This window comes from Anser cygnoides, chromosome 1 (genome assembly GCF_040182565.1).
Source record: "Anser cygnoides isolate HZ-2024a breed goose chromosome 1, Taihu_goose_T2T_genome, whole genome shotgun sequence".
Lineage (NCBI taxonomy): Eukaryota > Metazoa > Chordata > Aves > Anseriformes > Anatidae > Anser > Anser cygnoides.
This window is the reverse complement of record NC_089873.1, coordinates 57,009,800-57,017,259: the sequence shown is the minus strand read 5'-3', so window position 1 is coordinate 57,017,259 and position 7,460 is coordinate 57,009,800.

Below are 7,460 nucleotides of genomic sequence, written 5' to 3'. Positions count from 1 at the left end.
GCCACATACACCTGAATTAAGCACCCTGGTCTCACTTTACGGAAGGAAAAGTGCTCACACTTAGGCTTCTAAGTTGGGTGAAGACTGTGCATTACTGCAGTTTCCCTATTCCATATCGTTCCTATTCAATGGTTGTCTTAAATATAGAAGTTGGCATTGTAGTCATATAAAGCTAAGACTATATGGGCATGACTCTCCACACAAGTGGACCAGGCCTGCAAGCCAGCCCCAGCACTGGAACAGCTTCTCCTGGGGGTTAATTTGTGTAGAATAGAGGACGATTTGGGGATGATCATAATGTGTCAATTTATCTTTGTTAGGATATGGAGTGTTTCAATTTCACCAGTCTTGTAATAGAAACCAAGCAGCTTTTCTAGACTGTTGTTTACTTTCTGACCACTCCATATGTCTGATAGCCCCACTGCCAGGGTTCCTACACAGCAGGATGACTGCCCAAAATTTGGAAGCTCTGCTTCGTGTCTCTGAGGTCATAAGGAAGCCCTGTTTTGGGACAGAGGGGTGAGAAGCAGAGCTACTGAGCAAACTACATCAGCTTCATCTTGAAAAATCAAAGCCTTGGAATTCCTTCTTTTGCTTGCAGTGCCAATAGTTGGAGATTTTGTTTTGATGTAGTACAATTTTGCTTGGGCTTTCTTATTTATTTATGAAGTTTCAGAATTTCCCACCCAACATCAAATCTAGGTTTCAGGAAATGTGTGGCATCTCCACTTGTATACATACAGTTGGCCAAATTCCAAAGAGACTTAATATCATCAGTTTGTTTTTCATAGATTTCATAATTTTATTCTGAGGCACATTTAGAACAAATTGTCATGGAGTGGGACAGTTTCTGGCAGTAGCATATTGTTAAACTCCTACACTTTCTCATCTTCCAGTTTTTATCCCATTTTGTCTGATATTGATGTCTTTCCCTTCCCCTGTACCCTGGACCTATCTTCAAAGCAAGAAGTAAAAAAAAAAAAAAAAAAAAGGCCACTTGTTCCACTTGTTTCATGCCTGTGCTGGTCCCCAGGATATATATATATATATATATATATATTTGGCATTGTAATATATTTTGGTGTTTGCCAAAAATGTCAGCTTGGGCACATCCTATACTCCACAACATCATTCAGACTTATCGGATTGCTCTGGGCATTCACTTATCTTAAACCTGCCCGACAAAGGGTTGTCAGAGGGTCAAGCTGTCTGAAGAAGCTGACCACGTGCTAGCAACATCTGCCTACAAAAATGCAGCTATAGTTTCATCCTAACTTCAGGATAATAGACTGAGGTGTACCCAGCAATAATCACCAACCTTTTAACATCAACAGAGCTGTTTTCTTCTGAAATTCAGGAAACCCTTCACAAAGCGGACATTATGATCCATGTTTTGAACAAGGAGATGCTGGGGAAGAAGGCAACACCTCCAAGTGCTGTTGGCTGGGAAAAGGAGTCAGATTTTTCAGGGAAAAAAAGTCAGAGGTGCTTGGCTCTCACTGTGCTGCTTCAGAGTGAACCAGTCCTTCTGATCAGCTAGCATCACTGCTATTCTTGTCCCAGCCGGAAACACTCTGTCCCACTCTCAGCAGCCTAATACCACTTCCCCCCCCCCGAAAAAAATCATGGTTATATTCTCTACCCACAAGGCACAGCAGAGAGTCACAATAACATTTTGTTCCGTTGGCTGATACTCGTTGGATAACTTCTCCAAGGCAAGGGCAATGCAAGGTGACAGCATGGGGCTGCACTCCCCCTGCCTATGGACATCCTGGAAGGCTGTTGCTGCTGTCAGATGGATCAGGTCTCATTAGCCTAATAACACCTTGGAAATGAGTGACGGGACAGCCCTGTCTTGTCCTAGTCCCTGACAAAACTGAAGGGCCATTAGTTGTGGTAGATGCTTGGGGGTTTTACCTCACCTAATTTTAAGCGACTCAAATGACAAGGTTGTGCAGCCCACTTAGGGATACCCCTCCACAGTCTCACAGCTCTCCATGACATTCAGCTTACATTTTGCATGTGACGGTCTCATCCTTTAATTCCCCATAAAACCCCTCATAACCTGCACAATTCCTCCCTTCTGCTTATGGCCCTGATTTCCATTTTTGCACTGACTTTCCTCGGGGAGACAGGCCACCGATTTCAGAAAAATTAGTCCTCTTCAGCATAAGGAAATCATGATCTTGCAGATGATGTTTGCACACCTTAGACACCTCTGAGCCCACAGGCCGCCCTGGCTTAACTCACCTAGCTATCTTGTGTCCTTAACCTTTCCTTGTAAATCCCTCTGGGCCAGAGGTATTGAGGGTGAGATTCTCAATTGGATTAAAAACAATTAGATAGATGACCAAGGTCCGAGAACAGACGTAAACTAGCACCAATCTAGAGGGCGGAGACTGGGACAAAGTCCAAAGGGGGTGGTGAATATGCATCAGGGAGAAGGGGATGTGGCGTGCAGCGAGTTGGCAGGGTTGGGATCAGTTTTGCTCACGTATCAGCTATGGGAAGACAGGGTCCTGTGCTGCTGGTGGGGAAGAGAGCTTGGCTGTTCAGGAGGAAAGCTGGACCCCACATAAAAACTGGATTATGAGCCTGCCTGACTCCTATTTAGACAATTTAATGTGGAAAACTTGCTGCATATGAGACTGAAATTCACACCAGTGGGCAGGGCAAGGAGGCATGTGTGCAGTGATTGCTCTTTTGATCAAAAGCTGATTTTCTTTTTCTTTACTTTTAGCTGAGTTTTCAGATTGGCAGACTTTTACCAATACCACAGTAAGAGAGCCCAAGGGGTTCTAGAAAGCTTTTCAGTTATCATTGCTGCTGTTATTTTGTGGGGGCGGCTGGAAAAGAGAGCTGGGGTTTGGAGGGGGTTGTTTACTTTTGAGGGTTTCTTTCTTTTTTTTTTTTCTTCCCTGTGATTACCACAGTCAGAAAGAGAGCATGCAGAGAAGGTGCTGCTTACTCTGTAATTCCAAACAGGTACACACTAGACCTTGGGTCAGAAAAAACCTGTGATTTAAAGCAGCCAAACATCTGGTTCTTCATGCTTGTTGAGCAAGCTCTCCATTCTTTTCCCACTCTGTGCTCTGACCTGACTTTGCTAAGCAACTGCAAAGTGTTCTTGTTCCATCACCCCATGTCTCCCCTTAGCCTAGACTATAGGCCTTGCCTAAGCACCTCTTCTTTTTCTGTTCCCTTTTTGCCCCTCGGTAGTTTGGTATTTTTGTATCTGAGAAAATTGTATTGGTTTAGCTCAGGGACCAAATGACCCCATGTCTGTGCATCTCATGGAGATCAACCAGAAAGACTCTGTGCAAATAAGGGTTTAATTCAAAATATAGTGGTCACTGAAATAATTCAGGTGGGCATTGATACAGCCAGGAGATCTTGGCTCTTTTGAGAATGACTCTTGTGGTACATCCTCATTGCTTGTGTCTTCAGGCAAACCTGCTCTGTCCCTGGGACGGCTTTTAATTGACATCCTGGCCATTTTACTTTTTTTTTTTCTAAAATCCAACATTTACAATCAATATCTATCCAAAGATACCCACACAGCTTAATGTTGTTTTGCAGGGACTAGCAATAAAAACTCACCCCCTGGCCTCCTGAAGCCTGGCAGGATGAAAAGGGCAAGAAGGGAAAAAGCCTTTCATTCCAGCTCTTCAGAGCTGGGAGCTTCTCAAAGGACTCAGAGTTGTTTCATTTGCTTGATCAAAAATAAACCTGATGTCAAAGTCACAAAGGGTTTTTAGATTAAATGCTTTAAACATAAACCCAAACAGGTTTTTATCAGGAAAAAAAAAAAAAAAAACTGTATCTCAAAGTAGCAAATAAGTAATTATTCAAACAGCTGTTTTCAAGAGCATTTCAGGGAGAGCGTGTCCCCTCATGGGACATCATCTATTGGTGCTGAGCCTGCGATCCTTTCTGGGACCAGCAAATCAAGTGGTATGTGTTGGCCACCTAAATGATCCACAGCCTGTTAAAGAATTAAAGAGTATCAGCCAGCAAACATGTGCCGTGAATTCAGAGCAGCTACCCCTTTTTCTGCATTTCAAAACTCTCTAATAATCACATTCTTTGCCATTGCACTCCTCATCTTTGTCACACAGCTGATGTCAAGTTTACAGGGCAGAAATTCACTGAATCCTTCATCATCTTTGATTAAATATAGATGCTTCTATTTACAGCCTTACAGACCCCAGGCCTTGTCAGCTTTTAATGGTTTCAAACGCTTCCAATAGCAGAAAGAGCCATTTTGTCTGCTCCTCAACAATAGGAAAAGCCAATTTAACACTTCTCTTTCTTTATCTGCAGGGAACACACTCCTGACTCTGGGATGGTACCTTTGCTTTGTTTGCGTCTACTGAAGCTGAGAAATCATTTAGGGCCCTCAGCAATTTCAGCCTTGCTTGTCACTAATTTTCCACTCTCTGAAACCTCACTGTTCCCTCTCTCCTTTCTTTTGTCTCCCACATGTACTAACAGAACAAATGCTACTGCTACTTTTGCTTTATTCCTTTGGCTAATCTCCTTTTACTGCTCTGACCTCAGGGCCATCCTACACAATGCTGCCAGGATTCTCGAGGCAGGAGTAGGTGCACACTCTTGCAGGGACACCAGGCAACGGAAAGCACCTCCTTACTGCCATGAAAGGCTTGCTGGTGTAGGGAACTACTCAGGAGAGGCTTTCTCCTCAATTTGCCTTGAGGAGGAGTACGTAGATGTGCAGTGTTCGGGGTGCACCATATGATTCCCAGGGTTACCCCTCCCATAGGTAAGGAAAAGCAGGTCCCCACCAAGGAGCCTCAAATCTCAGCCTGCATCACAGGTGTTTGTGAGATCCTTTTATCGATGGCATTTAACAGCACTCCTCAGTGCAATTCACCTGCTCTCAGACACTTTGAATTTTACCAAATTTTTAACTTTCAAGTTAACATTTTTCTATGTTATCTGCCTGCCTCAGGCCAATGTCTTAAATCTTAGTGATTCAGTCCTCTCTGAGAAAGAGACAGGGAAAGTGCACTGTTTTGCTTGTGGTGACAAAATTCTGGTACCCTTTCAAAAGAGAACAGTGCTTAAAGCAGGAGCTTGAATTCTGGCACGCAGGTGGCCTTTTCTGTTAATTGTGCTCTTTGCTGTCATTGTCACCAACTCCTGTCATCTGGCCAAAGTATCTGTCTGAAGAGTATCTGTTCAAACAGGTTTATTTTGAGTCCTTCAGATTATAGCAGTTACATTCCTTAGGGAGTCGATGCTCCCTGGCAATGCTTATTCTGATGGCTCAGCATGACTTCCCCCCCCCAGGCTCAGTCCTTAGCTTGCTGCAAACAACACAACACGTGGCCCAGACTCTCAGGATAGCCAGAAAAGCCTGTTTCCCCTGCTTTCTGAGTGCCCCACCACTTTAATCACAGGATCATGATCCAGTGAGCAGGAGCAAAATTCCCTAGGCTAATAGTGGGAAAAAACTCCTCAGGAGAGGTGGGCTGGCAAGGAGGGGTGGTAGATTTTGGCTGGATGCTGACTGGGAAGTGGAGAGGAAAAACAGAACAGGGAATGGTATAAACAGGAGAGTGATGCTGGCTGTGTGAGGAGACTGTACTGGTGAGGCCAGGAAGGTGCAACCAGAGAGGATGCCTGTGGTTTCATGGGGCCAGCATGGGGTAGCTGCACAACAGAGTATGGGACAAGAGTTGATCTGAGGCAGGATGAGGAGCAGGTTTGGCCCTATTTGTGCCACCACATTCCCACAGGATGCTCTTCTGGTGACTTGAACTGTGGGTTTCACTTGTGCGAGGCTCCTTCTCTGCATGCCAGGCATGGCTGTGTCACGCTAGAGCACTGTTTGGCACTGCCTGCTTGCAAAAATAAGATCCCCAGGGTCTGACAGTAGTGTGCAAAGCTCAGAAGTGACCCCAGCCTTTGTCAGGCTGTTCCTTGATTCCTTCCTGAACTACAGGGACTACATTCCCTTGCCTGTGGGGTTCAGACACCCCTGGGTGGAGAACTGCAGAGAGCCCAGGGGGCTGGGAATCCTTCTGACATCAGAGAAGGCAGGAGGTAAAGCCTGAAAGTTCATAATTAATAATAAACAGAATAAAACAAGTCCTACCTAAGGCCTGTCTTTCAATGAGTCCTTCCATCCTGCGCATTCAATGAAATCTGATCCCACAGGGGAAAAAAGCATCCTGTGATCACTTAATTAAGGACTGTCACAATGTAAGCACAAAAGAGGGCAGAGCTGAGTATTCACTCCACCCTCTTGGGGTTTCCTACTCTTTTCAGTGCTCTATTTAGCTACCTTTTTCTTTAGCCAGCTTTTGCCTGTGGTGTTCTGCAGAGCATCACTGGAGAGGAGCAAACCGTGATGAGGATAAAAACTCTTTGTGCTATGAACACAGCTATAAATTTTCATTGATTCTGATGAAAGAACTCAACTAGAGTAGGAGGCATTTTATTACCCAATTATGTCATACGTTACTAAGAGGCAGTAATAGAATGATATATATATATATATATGATGAGTGTATGTGTGTTTGTAAATGTGGGTGTATATGTACACGTGCATTTCTTGAACGAAACAGCTTAGAGTTTACCAGGTCAAAGAATAAATTCCAATGATAATACTGCATGTGTTATAGAAAGTAGGAGCAAAAGAACACAAATCCAGCTACAATGGATCAAACCTCAGATCTATACCCAGCCCAGTATCCAGAGAGTTTTCCAATAGTCATCACTGGATGCTTTTGGCACATGCTTCAGTCTCACTGCTATTTCATGTTGTGTTACGTGCATCAGGTTATTCCTGTGCATTCATCCGGCTCATGCAAACAACCTGACTTCTCTGTCCTTGGCATCATCTAGTCATGATGTCTCCCGGTCCAGCAGAAGCCCTCCATGCCCAGAACTATCCTTTTCTTCCTCTTTGCAAAGCCTTCAACACACAGACCCATCTCTGTGCCTATTTCAGAGCAAAAATGCAGAGTCTCCCCTCATCCTACACAACTACCTGCTTTCCTGGGTACTCACAGTCCGCTCACTTTTCATCCAGACTCTTTGAGGAATGGCAGAAGTCTGAGGTGGGTGCAAGCTGTGAAAAGCAGATCTATTTTCAACGCCCAAATATCCTAAACAGTCCCCAGGTGTCATGAGCATCTGCTGACTCGCAGAACCACAAACTACTTATACAACAAATAATTTTATATGACCAGTCACAAAACAAACAGGGTGCTATGTGGAAACACTGCATCTGATCTACACTGTGTAAAAATCTGTTGTTCAGCTTTTGGTAACCAGGTGCTGGGGGTGGCTCCAGGAAAGCTGGCAAGTCTGACTGTGGGACTCTTGCTCAACCCCTGTTGAAATCAGCAAGAAAACTGGAAAACATCTCCCAAGTTTGGCAGAACAAGAGATTGGTGCACTTTAAAAAAATAAAAATAAAAATCTTAAAC